This window comes from Protobothrops mucrosquamatus, unplaced genomic scaffold, assembly GCF_001527695.2.
Source record: "Protobothrops mucrosquamatus isolate PMUCROS unplaced genomic scaffold, P.Mucros_1.0 scaffold3096, whole genome shotgun sequence".
Taxonomy (NCBI): Eukaryota; Metazoa; Chordata; class Lepidosauria; order Squamata; family Viperidae; genus Protobothrops; species Protobothrops mucrosquamatus.
In genome coordinates this window covers 1-18,773 of record NW_015389104.1, presented here as the reverse complement: position 1 = coordinate 18,773, position 18,773 = coordinate 1, and the positions used below count along the sequence as shown (strand labels likewise).

Here is an 18,773-nt window from a genome sequence, read left to right as displayed (position 1 = left end):
TCTGGAAATAGTTCAAACCAATTATTAATGCAATACCTTATTATTTTTTATAGCAGTCTAATATTAAATCATAGTTTCAATCTGTATTGCAAAAGATTCCCTGGAAGACTCAGGATTATGAAAGAAAGACTGCATCATAGAAGGCAGTAGTATATAATTATATGATATTAGTAAGCAGCAAAGACTGTGAAGTGCTTATGCAATATTAATGCAGTAGATTCAACCTGAAACTAGGTTTCATGGAAAGCTTCTTTCATAAAAAAGAAGAAAAAAAATCACTCTACATGTAAAAGTTGAGTAATAAATGAAACACTTTTAAATGCAATCTTATTATGGGAAATGGAGCAAAAGGAAATGGGGCAGGAGTGGGGGAATGGGAACTCCTGAAAAGTAGTATTTTATAATTACCTGTTTCCGTGTACAGAGTGCCTACATTTTGTTTTAAATGTTTCATTTGTTCCCCAATCTCAGCTACTTGATCTATTGCATCACCTGGGAAATGCAGAAGCAGGGACTGAAGCTTCCCAAGATTAATTACTCTTTGTGGTTCCCTTCTTCCTTGTTTTGTGTAATCTACTGTTAAAAATAAAACTTGTGCTAAACATCCCTTGAGTAATTTTAAAACATGTGCCTTTTTCAAATCTGTGCTTTATAAAAACAAAAGTGGAAGCCAGTTTTCCTCTAGTAGTGTCCTCGCATGAACTACAGGCAATCCTCGATTTACGACCACAATTGAGCCCAGAATTTATGTTGCTAAGTGAGACATTTGTTAAGTGAGTTTTGCCTCATTTTACGACTTTGCTTGCCACAAATGTTAAGTGAATCACTGCAGTTGTTAAGTCAGTAACGTGGTTGTTAAGTGAATCTGGCTTCCCCATTGTCTTTGCTTTATCAGAAGGTCACAAAAGGGGATCACGTGATCCTGGGGCACTGCAACCGTCATCAATATGAACCAGTTGTCAATCATCCGAATGTAAATCACGTGATACTGCAATGGTCGTAAATGTGAAAAATGGTCCTAAGTTCCTTTTTTCAATGCCGTTGTAACTTTGAACGGTCACTAAACAAACTGTTGTAAGTTGAGGATTACCTGTATTGCAACCTGGTAATGCTGAAAAACTGACAAAGGGACTTGTGCATTCAGACCTTCAACTGAATTAAGATTAATGTGCTCTGCAGACCTTACATTCTTTTAAAATCCAGAAAGAATATGAGAAATATTATCCTTTCCCGGGCCTTTTGGAGCAACCATGATCTGGATGACTGAGAACCTTCACAGATGGTTGCTGGCTTTGTTTTGGATCACAGATCTTGTTTGCAGATGATTTATGCACTTCACAGTCCGCAGTCCAGTTTCAGCATAAAGATTTGCCATAAGGAGTGGGAAAAATGCATTGAAAGGAAGAGTCGAGTGGGAGATTAGGACCATGACTTCGCTCACATGAAACCAAGCTCTGCCCAAACTAGCTTTTTTGGTGCTTTGATTTCACAAACCCATCATCAATTTCAGATTATCTTATACTGCTAATATTTTCAAAGGACAGAATCAAGATAAAGAATACCAAGTCAAACTGTATTGTGAACCGTATGCCTTGATCCAACTTAAAAACAAATTGGGGAAATAATTATCTGCCAATGCTCTCTTTAGAAATATTTAATAAACAGCAGGATTGTATTTGCTTAGCATTGGAAGAATGAAGAAACACCACTAGACGAAGAGATAATCAAGAAGGTATTGGACTGTGCTGAAATGGACAGGCTTACAAAGAGAAAGAAGATACAGAATATTTTCAAACATGGAATTTATTTTATCAATGGTTGGAAAAAAGGGGTAGAGACTAAGAATGTAACTTGCATTATTAAGCAAACAAATTAACCCAGACAACACAATGTTTATTAAGCACTAATCAAATGTAATAATAGAAAATTAATAATTTTTTTTTGGGGGGGAAAGAAATATTTAATAAGCAGGCCACAGTTTTAGAGCTTAATCCTGAACACCTTCTGCATTTGTGCAGTTGACTTCTGGGTCCTTTATGGTAGAATTTTAGCATATTTTTTATCCATATTCTTTTTAGAAAATAAAATTGCTAGGTATCTATGTTGTTTGTTTGAGCTTGTATTACAAAACAGGGAGAGCAAAACACAAGCTACTCAGGTAAAACAACACAAGTTTGCCATTTTTTTTAAAACTGAAAGCACAGATAAATAACTAGACCACCCAAATGTTAATATAGTTCTGACTTATCAGATTATACATGCCTGGCTCCTCTTTACACCACTCTTTTGGAATGGTGTGCTAAATTCTGAAGGAGTTAATACAAGTAGTCCTCAACTTACAACGTTCACTTAGTGACCGTTCGAAGTTATAAGGGCCCTGAAAAAATGACTTATAACAGTTGTTCATGCTTATAACTGTTGCAGCAGCCCCAGGGTCACGCGATCAACATTCAGATGCTGGGCATCTGACTCATATTTATGATGGTTGCAGTGTCCCGGGGTCATGTGATCACTTTTTGTGACTTACTGACAAGCAAAGTCAATGGGGAAACCAGATTCACTTAACAACCATGTTACTAACTTAACAACTGCACTGATTCACTTAACAGTCATGGCAAGAAAGGTCATAAAATGGGGCAAAATTTACTTAACAGCCATCTCACTTAGCAACAGAAATTTTGGGCTCAGTCGTAAGAAGAGGACTACCTATATGTGTATTTGGCTATAGGCATTTGGAAACATTAAGGCAAATACACTTTTCACCAAACTCCTTTCAAATGTACCAGGTATGGATACTCTGCTTATTGCAGTCTGTGTTGAAACCACAAAAAAAGTGAAACAGACGAGTGATTCATAGATACATTTCCAGATACATTCCACATAGGCATGCCTGAACAGAATCTATCTTAGCAATAAATACTCCTTTGTTATTTTGCTTTCTCAAACCTTTAACCATCTTTTCTTTCAACTTTGCTCAGATCCTTAAAATAATTTTGTTTACTTGTTTGCATAAGTACATCCTTAGTTATTTTAACTATGCGTGTTTCTGTTGGATAGAATAAAAAACAAGGAAAAGTTCCTATGTTGATTTTGAGCTTCAAAAGCCTTATGGTTTTTTTTTCTGTTCAATTTCCTGTGCTGTCACTTTGAATGAGTCACTTTTGTGGCTATGGAACAACAGGAAGGATAGAATGAAAAACAGAAAAGAGATACAAGCCTGAAGTTATTGAGAATGCAATTTAAATGAAAGATTTTTAAAGGTCTGCAAAGATAGCTGTCAAAGAAGAAAAGATGTCATCACTTCAGTGGTAAACTTTTATTATTAGAAAAAATGTTTCTGTGGTTCGGCAAAAGTTCCCCCTGTATTTTAATACAGTTGTGATCATTGGTCACAAGAGATAAGTCCTATGAAGACTATATACATAACCTAACTGAATGCAAATTTGGAATATAAATTGGGATTGTTCCCCACTGTTCCCATGTGCATTTGACACAGCCTCTGACTAGCTTTCAAACACAAACTATCTTTGTGTGTAACTTTGCTCATGCTCCGATGTATACCATGTCCACATGCAAGCAAACTGTCTAATGAACTCAGTGGAAGCAGAGTTGGGTGCTTGGCATGCAGAAGACTCAAGCTTTTATCTTCATCTCCAGGTAGGGATGGAAAAGCTCTTGCATAAAATTGCTGGCAGCCAATAAGAGTAATATTGAACTAGATATACTTAACTCAGTATACCCAAACCTATGTATAAGAAGGCAGGAGCACAGAAACACACAAACAATCAGGAATTCATTGCACACACTACCAGCCATGTCTACTAAAAAGTAACCTTAAATTCAGTGGTATTACTGACTTAAGAGGTCTGGTTGATCTCTTTGAGAGGGACACACAGATTCAGTTTTAAAAACAAACACTTCTGGTTGAGCTCACTGAGGAAGAACCTAAACCTGAAGCTTGTTTCCGTTTTAATCAGGACTGTCTCAGTCAAATACCACAAGTAATAATGTACCCATATGACAGCAATCACTCAGAGCAGGGGTCTATCCTTAAGCCAAATAATAGATCTATCTATATCAGGGATCTTCAAACGTGGCCCTTTTATGACTTGTGGACTTCAACTCCCAGAATTCCTCAGCCAGCGTGCCTGGCTGAGGAATTCTGGGAGTTGAAGTCCACAAGTCATAAAAGGGCCAAGTTTGAAGACCCCTGATATATATCTACATCTGTATCAACATCATCTATATGTATAGCTATATCCATAGCTCTATCTACAGTATATTTTTATTGACAGTTCACGTAAATTTCTACGATACTCAAATGTCTCCATAGCTGAACACTGTATCATGACACAGGATAAGGTATAATGGCACATGAAAAAAATAACTAATTGGTAAATATGAAACTATCTTTATTTTGTGAAACAATCAGGCTTATCAGTGGTGACCCAGTCACACAGATAACATACCACTTCATTTTCCAATAGGAGTTACTCTGCAGAAAATAAAACAAGCAGAAAAGGCCTTTGATTTAAAATGTGATTTGGCTAGCAATTCATCTTGCATTAAGACTGGTTAAATATTAGACGGACTTTAAAAATGGCAGCATCCTTTAGGGAGTTTTCATTTCAGCACAGGACAAATATTTGAACTTTGGAAAGCAGTATTTGTGTAAGTGTTTCATTTCTCTAGAGAGATATAGTTTTAAAGGACTATCGTCTCTTTCTAAAGAAGTTAGGAAAATTGCGTGCAGATGGTGATACTTAGAGAGGTTTTTGACAGGATGCCGTAGACAATTATAAAAGAGAGTTCTGCTGGCAGTTTTAAATCCAACTCTAGAAGGAGGTAGAGAAAACCAGGAGTGGGAATTAACTTTAGATTTGAATGGATCATATTATAATTCTATATACTTTCTATTTTGTGTAGAAATGTCACAGGAAATTGCATAGCTCATGTTCCCCATGTGCATGACATCTTTAGAGTTTCAAAGTATTTCTTAGCCCTTTCTTTAAAAAAATAAAATAAAACAACTGAGAATAATTCTTTGAACCAAAGAAAATCCTTCTTTTTTATCAAATAAAGGAAATTTGCTACCCAAAGGATATTGCATGCTATATTCAACGCTGTTTGCGAAAGCAACTTTCATATGCCATACATGTTAAAACCTAGGAGTAACTTAATGGTCATCCATGTATATGTCTGACATTACTATGCAACTGCCATGATTTACCTACTTGCATCAGCTTTTTTCTTCCCTAAGCACAACCCCAAGCTGTCCTAGTTTTATTTCTTTTAGTTATTTACAGTATTTGTTTGTTTTTTATCTTGCCTTTATTATTTTTATAAATAACTCAAGGTCGGGGAACATACATAATACTCCCTCCTGCTATTTTGCCCATAACAACAATGCTGTGAGGTGGGTTGGGCTGAAAGAGAAGGACTGATCCAAAGTCACCCAGCTGGCTTTCATGCGTAAGGCAGAACTAAACTCAGAGTGTCCTGGTTTCTGGATCAGTACCTTCAGTACCAGAGCCGTGGTGGCACAGTGGTTAGAATGCAGTATTGCAGGCTAATTCTGCTGACTGCCAATTTCCAGCAATTCAGCAGTTCGAATCTCACCAGCTCAAGGTTGACTCAGCCTTCCATCCTTCCGAGGTTGGTAAAATGATTGTTCGGGGCAATATGCTGACTTTGCAAACTGCTTAAAGAGGGCTGTAAAGCACTGTGAAGGGGTATATAAGGCTAAGTGCTATTGCTATTCACCAGTATATCAGACTAGCTTCTGCTTCTTCCTAGAGATAATAATAGGAGGGATGAAGAAGATAATGGAGAGGATGCTAGGCAGAAAGGCAACTCTGTATTTCTATTAAGTAAATTCAAGGCTATTAATCTGAAGGCATTCAAAACCAATGGCCGATTAAATGGGATAGCAACCTTTTGGCTAGTGAGAAGACATGTTTACATTTATTAAGGCTGTATAATTACTTTCTCTTCTGAGTGTGAAGCACTCAAGGCAGCTAGCTCAATTTAAGACCAAAGCAATGTATAAAAACAGTTAAGATTATAGATTAAAATTAACATTAATAGAAATTATAATAGTAATTAATAAAATGATCTAACAATTCCAAGCTTGGCAAAGAGATATACCCATATAGGATTCCAAATACTAAGAAGGGCAAACCCAACTCCCAAGAGAACAGGGTCTTCTGTAGCTAGGAGCAATGGGGACAAGATCTTCTCCTGCACGAAAAAAGAACAAGTCTCTGGCCTCAGAAGCAAGAGAGCTTCTTCTGCCAATCATATCAGCTGGACAGGTGCAAAATAGGAGAGATGACGTCACATAACCCTAAGCCCTTTTGAGTTTTATCAGTCAAAACCAACTTCTTAATATGTGCCTGATAAATTAGTACCCATCTTTCATTATTGTCATCATCTCTTCCCTTTTCCTTGCACTTAACTAAAATACTGCATTTTCCACCAAGTGTAACTTCTTCTCTCTCATACTGTCAAGTACATTTCATTGAACTCTATGAGAATTATACCTAAGAGAATTGCAACATACAGTAAAACCCACTCTTTCCCCTCCAATTTAATTGAGAAAGGTTTATTTATCACCAGGTCTCTTTTATACAAATAGCATAGACAAAGCTTATCACCAACTATACTAAAACTTGTTTCAAGAAAATAGTGGGCGATTAACTATTGCATTCTTCCTTGGTTCCCAATTTATACATCTATGTAAGAGAATAAATCCCTTTTCCTTGTGGATTTCTTTGAAACAGCTTCTTCAGTACATAAGATATTCATAATATCACACCCTTACTTGGGATGGAATTCTGCATTAACATACATGAGAGTAAATCCCAAGATAATTTTCTTGTAAATGGTGTTGCAAACAATTGTGGATATGCAGAGCCAAGAAAATAAATATTCTAAATCTAAACTATGAAAACATTTATTTTTCCTCATGCTCTCCATAGAAATATATACCTGTTTACATTGCTAACAGTTTGTATTTAGTTGCTCTAAGTTTGTTTCCACGAAGGTACTACTCACTGTCCTTGCTGAGGTATCCTTCCAGCTAAATGCATACATTGCCATTTTAATTCTTGCACTCAGTACACAAAAGCAGACTTCAACAACATCAATACATCTGACATCTGACACTCATCTGGCAAAAACACATACCCAGCCAGAGAAATAACATGAAAAGAACATTGCTATTTTCTTACCACCAAATTGCTTGCAGTGCTGAAAAAAAACCGTCCCAAAAGTATCCCAAGATTCCAGGAAGACTTCGTTGTTTTGTTTCTTCCTCAGCTCCAGAAGGCAGGGCCTGGTGGTGGGGTGGTGGAGGGGACGGGAAGAAAAAAGACAAAATCAGAAATATAATCTGATTTTATTACCAGAGTTGTCAACAGACAAACTGGCGGGGAGTAGGTTGGGATGGGAATCTAAACACACAGCTCTGAAGTTGCTCTTTTATGCTCTGCAGAAACCTTGGGATTCCAAGGAGTCGCCTGGCAGAGCTTCCGGTTCAAAGCATGGTGATGACCTTCCTGTGAAATTATCTTGCACTTCTCCCTCCAGGAAAACACTTTCTCTGTAACAGTACGTGGGAGGCAGGATGAGCAGCCCTTCTGACTAATTTCAGGCTGTCTTCTCTGATTAGCCTCCTCCCTTTTTCCCCCAAACAAGGAGTGTAAACTGATCTTGAGACTCTCCCCAGCACTGGGTTTTCTGCATGCCCTCGGGATATGGGCTACTGCAATAGAATCCTACAAGGTTCTGTGATTTCCAGCCCTTTATCATTTATCAGAAGAGTTTGTCTTTTGGGGATAAACAGACTTTCCTCCTGGATTTCCCCCCCCCCCCCGCAAGAATATTCAGGATAGCTTTTTAATGTTTAAAATCCAGACAAAGCATGCATACACTTGGTTTTGCTGTCTGCTGTTTTTTACACTGGTTTTGCTGTCTGCTCCTGCCTCTCAAGGATGGGCTACTGCTCATGAATGTAGAAGGAGCTAGGTCAAAATATTAGGCAAAAGAAAGGGCTTTCTTAAAAGAAAGGAAAAAATATTGCAACTATGAGAGAAATCCATCATCAGGGTTATAATGTGTGTGTGAATGTGGGGGGGGGAGGTTAGCCTTTTCTTCTCTTCATATTCCTACTGCAAATAAATCTTCTGCTTCCCCTTCCCCCAACTGTACTCTGAAGACTGGCAATTTTTCATGAAACTGTGCCATGAAGAAACGAGATAATACTTATCCCAGAGTACCTCATTCCTGATAGGGCATGTTACTAGCAACTACTAGGTAAAAAAGGAAGTTGTTGGCTAATATGATCCTGGATTAAGCAGATGGTCTGGCTCTCATCCAGACACAAAGACGTAGGACTATCATTTCTTTTCCCTTCCTCCCACTCAGAGTTTTGCTTAGCTAAGGCTGTTAAGTCCAGCTTATTGCATTTTGAGATAAAACACTCTCAAACACTGAAGACAGTAACAGCAGGAATGTAGTTTTGAAACCACAAGCTGTTGCAGTCATTGCATGTAAGCATGCAGAGAGAAGACTGCTCAGTAGGTTGCATTTTTGACAACTGCAAAAAGATGACTGCGCATGAGAGATTATTTTCAATATTCTTCTGTTTTGTGGCATCTATATGGGCATTTTTAAACAATCGTGACAGTCAACAGTGGGAAGCATTGGAAGCAAGGAACTAATATGATGATTTGGTTTGTGCAAGGGAAAAGTAAGGTTTCCGGGTAAAAAGAATCCCACAACTCAGGCACCTGGGAAACTCCTAAATTACAATCCCCCCCCCAAAAAAATAGCAGTTTGTAATGACAGTTGCTCCAAGACTCCTAAATAAGATCATCTTTGGCTCTGATATATCAATGACGTAAGAGTCAATGACATAAAGACTGTGCCAGACATAGACTTACCAGTCTTATTTAATCATAACATTATTGACATTCTTTAATTACTTCAATATGTATTTCCTGTGTCATAAACACATTGATCAAAGCAATAAATGAAACATACTGTAGTTGTCACTTTAGCTCCAGTCAACTTAGCCCATATTTCTTGATCAAATAAAGGAACTAAAACACATTTACCTTTTTTGCTTTTTGCACTACCTGAAATTTATATTGTTTATCAATTTCAAGTATAAAGTCTGTTTATCAGTTTTCTGGAGCTGTCCAACTCCAAAATGATTCTAATTGTTTTTGTGAGATTAAAAAAACAAAACAAAAATGTTACATCAAAAGGAATAACAATGTTATATAAAACGTTGCAATTGTGTAAGGTTAGCAACTTAACACATTTCCATATCACTGTTCTCACACAGATCAAATAAAAATTATGTATGCATTTTTATTGTGAATATTTCCAGCTCAGTTAATATCTACTCTGAATCATTGTTCATATGCAATTCTATAAATTTGAAATATGTATTCCAACTATCAAACATGTTGTTTTACAAAATTTTGTCACATTGTGATCTTTTCGAACCAAAACAGATGAGAAGCTTCTGTTTTCAAAGCCATGAAAGTCTTGAATAAATGGGGAAGATTCCAACAAGAGATAATTGAGGACATAGGTAAAAATGTAAATGTTTCCCTGTCAGTCATGTGCAACTCTAGGAGGTGATGCTCATGTCTGTTTCTTGACTGAGGAAGTCAGCATTGTCTTAAGATAATTTCCGTGGTCATGTGGTAGCATGGCTGTACGTCAAAGGCACATGAAATTCTATTACCTTCCTATCGAAGTGGTACCTATTAATTTACTTGCATTTGCATGCTTTCAAACTGCTAGGTGGGCTGGCGCTGGGCAAGGAACAGGAGCTCACCCCATCACGTGGCGCTCCGGTCTCAAACCCAGGTTGTCAGCTTTCCAGCTGACAGCTCGGTGTCTTTAACTGCTGAGCCATTGCAAGGACCCTAAACCTTGAGAAAATGTAGTTTTTTTTAATTAAACTTCAAAAAGCTAGTCAATAAACTCAGTGTTAGTATTTATGTTTTGTTTTTTCCTTTGCTTTTAGTCAATACTAAAGTACCATGCTTTGCTCATAACTTAACACTGAGCATATGGTATATAAAAATGGTATAGTCTATGCTGTACTTTTCAAATATAAATAAGCTACATTTATATTATTCAAATATATATGAATAACATTTACTTCTACATGTTTTAAACAGAGGAAATGTACAAAATGACAATGCAAATCCATAAGAATCAGTAGGAATTAGGAATTAGTTTCAGCAAAGAATATTGGTCCACATCTGTAAATGTTTTGTCTACATAAGTTCCATAAGACAACTCAAGGCTTAGCGGAAAAGCATTACATTGTAGACAATGAATGCAAAAGAAATTGGAGGAAATAATTAAGAAAAAAACTCAGGAAGAAATAGTTAAGATATGAAACTTCTATCAAGCTTCAATAAGCACAAACTTTGTGAACCTGGAAAGTTTCTTTGCTGGTAGTGTTTAGTCACACACAAAAACAAATATTCACCAAGCCATAGCAATGAATAGAAGGTTTGTTTTGACTATATATTTATCTGGGACAAAGAATGAACAGTAAAAGCTAACCCAAATGTAAGTTCCTTATGGGAAAGTCCAGGTCAACAGATGGAGCAAATTTCAAACCTTGTGCTTCCCAGCATGATAGAAAATCTAAGTATGGTACTTTCAAGAGCAAGTTGTAAAAAAGCAATGCATTTAAAAAAAAAACCCTACATATAATATTTTGACGGGTTTTATATTTTAACAGTTCTTGCAGTTTTAACATTTCAGGTCCCTTTTATTTGTTCTATCTGCAAAAGTAGCACATATATTGTTTATAATAATACTAGACCTTAATATATAGAAAGAATCAATTGGGGGAGAAATGGAAAGAAAAAGAGTTACATGCATAAAGTAGCATGGCGTGAAATCTTTAAGCTTCCCACCTAGTTGCTGAGTGGAATTGATTAGCCTAAAATAAAAGGACTGTTGTCTAAACCAGCAGTCTCCAATCTTTCCAGCTCGGTGGACCAGCAGAGGGGGGGTGGTGGTTTTGTATGCACATACACTTGTCTACCACTTATACGACCCGGTTCCGAATGGGCTGCAGCCAGTCATCGGGCCACAGATCAAGGGTTGCGGACCCCTGATCTTAACCATAAAACTGGGATCTCAACCAAATCATATATGATTGTAGGTAGATGTGGAGAAATCAAGACTGAGAGATCGGAACATTAATTGCTTAGTCTTTTAAATGAGATGTGAATAACCCATAGCCAACCAGCTGCTGCTGAGCTACTATTCCTAATGTTTACAGGCCATGTTACTGTAACTCAGGGGTCTTCAAACTTGGCCCTTTTATGACTTGTGCACTTCAACTCTCAGAATTCCTCAGCCAGGCACGCTGGCTGAGGAATTCTGGGATTTGAAGTCCACAACTCATAAAAGGGCCATGTTTGAAGACCCCTGCTGTAACTGAACATCAGAGGGCTATAGTTTCCCCATCCCCACCTTAATCTATCTTTATGCTCTGTTCTGAATAAGATAAGAGTGCCACAAACACTGTTTATGCTGGCCCCCAACCCAACATACTTATCTGCACTGGATCTTCCTACTAATCCTAGGGACCCCAATAAGCATTATCTTGATTTCTAAGAATTCCTCTACAATCCAGATGATCCCATATGCGTTGTTAGAAAATAAAAATGATGGAAGGCTGCGGCCCAGTTACCTGGGGGAAGAAAAGCAAAGCTTAGGGTAGGGGTAAGGAGTAAGAAACATTCTTCAAAAAGAAAAGACTAAAGACTTAACTATTACTATGTGCTCTCAGTGGAGTTGCCCTTGAAGACCACCCAAAATGGACCCCAGATGCAGCAGTGTGGGCAGTGAAGAGCATACTTCAACATGATCATATAACCCTTCTGATTCCCTAGCTATACTGGTGTCCGGTTTGCTTCTGGATGATGGATAAGATACTGGCCATTATTTATAAAGTCCTACATTGCATAAGGCCCAGCTGTTTGAGGGACCATATGTCACCCACAGTATCTCCCTGGCTAATTCCTGTGATTAAAAAACACCATCTATAACAGTGCCTGCCTTCTGGAATGAGGTTTCCACAAATATCCATATATCCCACATCCTGCTTATGTTTCAAAGGTCTTCAAAGACCAAGTTGCTTGCTCAGGCCTTTGACATGAGTAAGTGAGGCCACTCTGGATTTCAAGTAGTCCTCAACTTACAACTATTCATTTAGTGACCATTCGAAGTTACAGCACTGAAAAAGTGACATATGACCATTTTTCACACTTAATGATCATTGCAGCCTCCCATCGTCCCATGATCAAAATTCGGATGCTTGGCAACTGGCTCATATTTATGACGGTTGCAGTGTCCCAGGGTTATGTGATTGCCTTTTGTGACCCGACAAGCAAAGTCAATGGGGAAGCCAGATTCACTTGACAACAACGTTAGTAAGCTAACCAATGTAGTGATTCGCTTAACAACTGTGGCAAGAAAAGTCATAAAATAGGGCAAATTTGGATAGTGTAAATCAGCGGTTCTCAACCTATGGGTCGCAACCCCATTTGGGGTCGATCGACCATTTCATGGGGGTCGCCAAGCAAGGCTGTCCGCCATTTTTTTCCCCTTTTCCGGCGGGTGCCTTACCTCCCTTGGGCTGGGCCAGCTGGTGGTTGGCCTGCTTCGTCTCTGCCGCTTGCCAGCTATGCCTCGGCCGGCGCAGGGGGCGGAACCACGCATGCGCGGTGCTCCCGGGCAGGGAAAGTCCTTGACTTACGACCGGTTGGGTAGTCCTCGACTTACGACTGGTTTAGTCCTCGACTTACAACCGGTTTAGTCCTCGACTTACGACCAGTTTAGTCCTCGACTTACGACCGGTTGGGGGTCGCGGCATTAAAAAGGTTGAGAACCACTGGTGTAAAATAATAATAATAATAATAATAATAATAATAATAATAATAATAATAATAATAATAAGTGGCAAGTAGCCCTGTAATAGATTTACAATGTATGTTCTCAGAATATAAATGTAAAACTCCTCAGAATATAAATTTAAATAATTTTTGGAGTTTATTTATAACTTCTATATTCTCCTATTAGATCCAATGGTCACTGAGTTCTCCTGAGATCAGTTTTCTACTTCCAATATTTTAATATTTCATTGTTATTCTCTCTCTCTCTCTCCCCCTCTGTCTCTTGCAATCATTACAACCAGTTTATAATAAATTGCCAGTCCTTTTTTGGCAGAACATTTATAATGTGAAACATGTCTTTTTGCTGTTACAGTTTTTCTGACTCCATTTATGCAGATGTTCCTGCAGACTTGATAGCCTTTTTTCACTGTGCATTCCAGTTAGGACTATTCTGGACACTTTGTGACCAGCTTCTTCTTCCTGGAACTAGTAGGAAGTGCTTTGTATTATTCCTAGAGATACCCTCTCTCCACTTGTTCCCAATACTGAAGCAAGAATTAGAAAATCAGTTGAAGAATCTGGGCCAGGGAGATCTTGCTTCAAGTTTCTACCTGGTCATGGAGCTAACTGAATATTTTTTTATTTCCCAACTTATTTCATGGATATTTTGGGGATAAACTAAGATAGAGCTCCATAGAGGATTTTGAATCAGAGTTTGGGCCACTTGGGCATTTCAATTCCATCTTGAGTTAAGAACCACTTGCAATTCCCCTTCCTTCATTTAATTCAGATTTTGTGCCAAGTCAGATGATAGTGTACATTTTAAGACTCCATTGTGTTTTTTTCTAAGCGTTCTAGAGAGATGTGAGCCACCCTCCCTCCAGTTCTTCTTTTAATTTCCATTTAACAATCCTCTCATTTATTTCTTCTTTGGGGGCTTTATTCCATGCACTATATTCTAATTTACTATTACATTTGATGCTAGATAAAAGCCTTTTACTGAGGCATGCTTTATATTTTGTGGCCCTCTACTGACAGCGTTTAGCATCACACAGTCTTTAGGATAAAGCTATTCAGTAGATCTGCACAAACTAAAACCCATGACTCATTCACCTGAGGAATTTTGCTTCTCAAGATGCATCCTTCTGGACTTGAATACCAAAGGAATGAATGCTAAAATTACATTTACTGCAGAATTTACAGTAACAGAATTTCACAACACCTTTTCCTCAAGGTTGGGGTTTTTTTGGTGTTTTTTTTTTGCAGCTCATTAGAAATTATTCTTTTGCTTTATCGTAAGGATCCTTTTGTCTTGCTCCTGAAAGTAACCAAAGTGACAACATTACAGTTTAGGAAATTTTAGTTTACTGGTTTGAGCCAGTTTGGTGTGGTGGTTAAAGCATTCGGCTAAAAACTGGGAGACTATGAGTTCTAGTTTGTCCAGCTAGAGGCCAGCTCGGTGACCTCTCCCAGTCTCTCTCTCTCTCTCTCTCTCTCTCTCTCTCTCTCTCTCTCTCTCTCTCTCTCTCTCTCTCTCTCTCTCACACACACACACACACACACACACACACACACACACACACACACCCTGAGGAAGAAAGAAAGGGCAAACCATTTCTGAAGATTTGTCAAGAAAATTGCCAGGATTTGTCAACACTGAATCAAAGGCACATGCACAAAAAAATATACTGGATTACTGTTTGATACAGCAAAGTTTGAGAGGTGGCATTTTTGAAAGAAATAACCTGCAATCAACAAAGAGCTTCTTTTTCATGTGTTGTTTATATTAATTCTGCAGACCTTTCTTCCCTCTCCAATTTGTTAATCCTTTTGAAAACACCTGGTTAAGTCAGAACTTTTGATACTAGTGTGAGTTACCTACTTATTTTTTCCTTGTATATTGTATTGTCTTGACCATTTTTTTATATCAAAAAGTAAACAAAAAGGGAGGAGCACACAGTGCTCGGTGAAATCATTCCAAGAAATTAAAACGTTGGCATACCAGAGTTCAAAAATCTCTGAAAGAAAAAGAAAATTGGTGAAGAAAAAGGGGACAAGAAAGGAAAAGTGAAACATCTTCAGTCAGACGCTGTTTCTTAATATTTCACTAATCACATAATAGGCAACTGTGAGTCACTTTTCAGAATGAGATAAGCAGCATGAATGAATAAATGAATGAATGAATGAATGAATGAGTGAGTGAATGAGTGAGTGAATGGATGGATGGATGAACAAATGAACAAACGAATGAATCAAAGAAACAATGAATCAAAGAATGAATGATGGAAATGGGAGTTTCCAAAAGACCCAGATTACTTCCCCATCTCCAGGCTGGAAGGACCTCTTGGTTTTCCTAATGGATAGTTGATTCTGACAGCCTATTTAAGGAAGCAGGCGTCTTCTCCAATTTGGCTGGCAAACAGCTATAGACAGATTACAATCTTCATTTGGTTTGAGTTATACATGCTTATTAGCTACACATTTGTTTACATTCTCAATTCTTTAATCTTTTGAAACATCCTTTGTGCATTATAATAGCTGTTTCCCCCCTTAATTATATTATATGAACTGGATGTGGTTTTACATGACTCTTCCAAACATCATTTTAATATTTCTTTTCAGGGTGGATTTGTGGGACCTCTAGATTTAGTCTTGGGGATTTAATTAATTAACATCCCACACTCTAGAGTTAACCATGTAAGTAGAGTTTATATTTCCATTCTGGACCATGACTGCAACATTAAACATGACTATTGTGAATACCATTATTAATGCAGCTTAGCATTCCTTAATGCTTTTCCTAAATTGCCTCATTCCTTGGAATAGCTTTCTGCTATGACCCATTTTAAAAATGATTACCTCGGATCACTCTATTTAATCCAAGGAATGTTTGAAGGCTGGCACTGAATGAAAGCAATTAAACAGATGAGTCTTTAAAGGCCAAATATTCATGGTGGTTTCCTTTATGTGAAATGCCTCTGCACTGGTAAACACAATAAATGTCTTGGATGTGGATTAATTGTATTTGGAGGTATACATAACCAAGAAGTCCCTGAAGATAAGGTCTTTCTGAATAAAGGGGAGGAAAGGGGAAGCAAGGCAGAGTTTAGTAGTTGGAGGTTTGTAGCCTGGCTTCTCAGAACTAATGCACATCTTTTGAGAAATACAGCAATACTTGAGGATTCATCTTTATTACAAATATAAATCGTTATTATGCCTCAAAGACAAAAGAAGCTGAGACTATCTCTCTTTTTTTCATTGGTATCAAAATCAGGGACAGGTTAGCAGCTGAGAACATTTCTTAGGAATGCTTATATAAAGATAAACAAAGAAGTTAGAAGTCAGCCATCTCCACCAGCCTTGTCAAAATTATTAGTCAGATGCAATAACATCAAATCACATTCAACTCAATTTCTTGAGCAACCAGAGGCAATACCAACTTGATGAAACACATTTCACGTCGCCTGTAGCAGAATCTGATCATCTGTCTCTGCTGTGCTTAATGATCAGAATTGTCTAATAACCCAAGGAAAAAGTTCTAAAGTCAAACTCAAAGGAAGAAAAAGAGACAATATGTATGATGACATAACTTTAAGCAAAGTAATGGTTAAAATAGATCATCGTGTGTGATTTTGGGTTAAAAATCAATTGCAGGGTTATTAAACCTCAATATCTGGACAGAAGCATGGAATGTGGAAACGACAAACTTAATGCACAATACTGCAGATACATTAACAAAACAGGAAGTTAGATGGGCCAAACAGTCATTGCTTTGCAGCTCAAAATCTTTTATGATTCAATCAATAAAGAAAGTGCCTCTCATCCTTGAGCTGATCCTGAGCTACCAGCAGGCATTCAAATGGGATTCTGGGAAGAACCAAATATAAGCATATTTCAAAAGTAATTTTGAATATATTGCAATGCCTAATGCTAATTTTTGTTCTTTTTATGCTGCACTGTATAGTAATACTTTATTGTAATGGAAATTAACTGTGATCATAGTTTGCCCCATAAAGTATTTTAATGCATTATTAAGTTGATCAGCTAGATCAGCTTCTTCCATCACCTCCTAGCCACCCAAAGCAACTTGAGGATATCTAATATTCTCTGCTTTCTATATATCCCTGCAACCATTTTGTCTGAAGCTGGATGGGTAAATATAAAAACTAAATAAAAGGCATGCTCTCTACAACTTTCTCTGCTCTGAAACGCTTTTGCTACTAGGCATTCCCTGTCTGATCATCAAAAGAATGATCATCCCAGGTGCACAGGTACAAAATTCAAGTTGTGAAAAATTAATGCAGATATAATTCTGTTTTTTAATGGACACAGAAATGTCAAATGGGGAAGGACAAGTCTCCCTTTCTTCCATATGTCTTAAAGAACCAGGAGAATTGAAGTTCACATGAATGAGCATAAAAAAATAGTGAATGAGCATAAAAAAAAATCAGTTATGAACAACAACCACTAGAACAAAACCAGTAAAAAATGATTTACATATAATTTACATTCAACAATAAATGCCTATCTATGTAGAATTTAGAAATAATTTTGAGATATTAAATAAAAAATATGCCATGTTTCATGAAATAATTTGTAAGCTGATCTTTTTGGAGTTTAGGAGATCACAACCAATGGCAACATCTCTATGGATTTTTTTTCTTACCTTTGTTCTTAGTGATCTTTTGCCTTTTTGCTATCATTGCATGTAGATCTGAGTTCTTAGCTTCTGACTGGAAGAGTAGATTGAGCACAATGATGGGAAGCAGAGAGGAGAAGATGGATGGTCCACTTGGGGCATCTTAACCAACATTGTTCTCCAATCCCCTGAGGAACCATTCAAATATCTCTTGTTTACTTGGGTGGGAAAAACAGTATGAGAAGTTGCCCTCAAAGTTCCCTTAACCGAAACATTCATTTTGAATTTGGTAGTGTTTCCTTTGCTAATTGTATAGTCAGAAGAAAGAAGAGGAAAGATGGACTTTCTAGATAAACTGAAATATACAGCGTATACTTTTTCTATATCTTCAATTACACAGACACAAATAGGCCAATTACCATTCTGGCACCGAGCTGCATCATATTATTTCCAGATTTCCAGCACAATGCCCAGGAACACCCACATGCCTGCTGATTTGGGCCCATTAAATTCTCTGCCCCACTGAACTTTTTTTTTTTTCTATTTAAGGGACATGAACATTTGCATGCTGAAAAGCAAAATAGTAGCCTCCAGCATCACCTTTATTTCTAGGAATGCCTCTGGACCTGAAATAAGCTCCACAATTTATTTACAAATCAACATGCTTCATCATAGCCCAGTGCTTTGTTTGGAAGTGTGATACCTTCTCCATAAAAAGTGTAAACGTGATCAGAAGTAGTAAGGAAGTAGCCTGCAAGTAGTGTAGAATGGGCTACAGGTAATGACATCTGACCAGGGCTTTTTTTGTCATAGAACGCCCAGAACGGAGTTCCGGCACCTTTTTTGGATGGAACCTTGTAGGGTAGGCAAGGCGGGTTGTATGACGTGTGTGAGTTCCAGCATCTTTTTTTTTTTTTTTTTTTTACAAAAAAAGCACTGCATCTGACTAATTAGTCCTTGGTAGCTGGTTGTTGACCTTATGGAATCTGCCCTCTCCTCCATCCATAGCCATTTTGAGACCATTAAGAACCTAGTGACAAAATTCTGATGGCATACACAAACCTCCAAGACTGGAACCTTTGATTCTTTGTGTCACAAACTTTTGACATTCTGCAGTATCTCATAAACTTTAGGGATATCATCAACAACATCACAGAATATTGGCAATTTCCCTTTATTTCAAGCAATTC

The 18,773-nt window shown here is 37.6% G+C and overlaps 1 protein-coding gene across 2 annotated transcripts in view; it reads right to left on the bottom strand.

Annotated features, from left to right (window-relative positions):
- The window catches only part of TFPI (tissue factor pathway inhibitor), a 38,200-nt gene extending 30,550 nt beyond the window's left edge, over positions 1-7,650 (bottom strand). Inside the window, exon 1 of one of the 2 annotated variants that reach the window (XM_015826394.1) lies at positions 7,233-7,650. The gene's annotated coding sequence lies outside the window, so the exon portion shown is untranslated. The remainder of the gene's footprint in view (positions 1-7,232) is intronic. The other variant, XM_015826395.1, reaches the window with a different exon arrangement.
- Between the last annotated feature and the right edge of the window lie 11,123 nt (positions 7,651-18,773).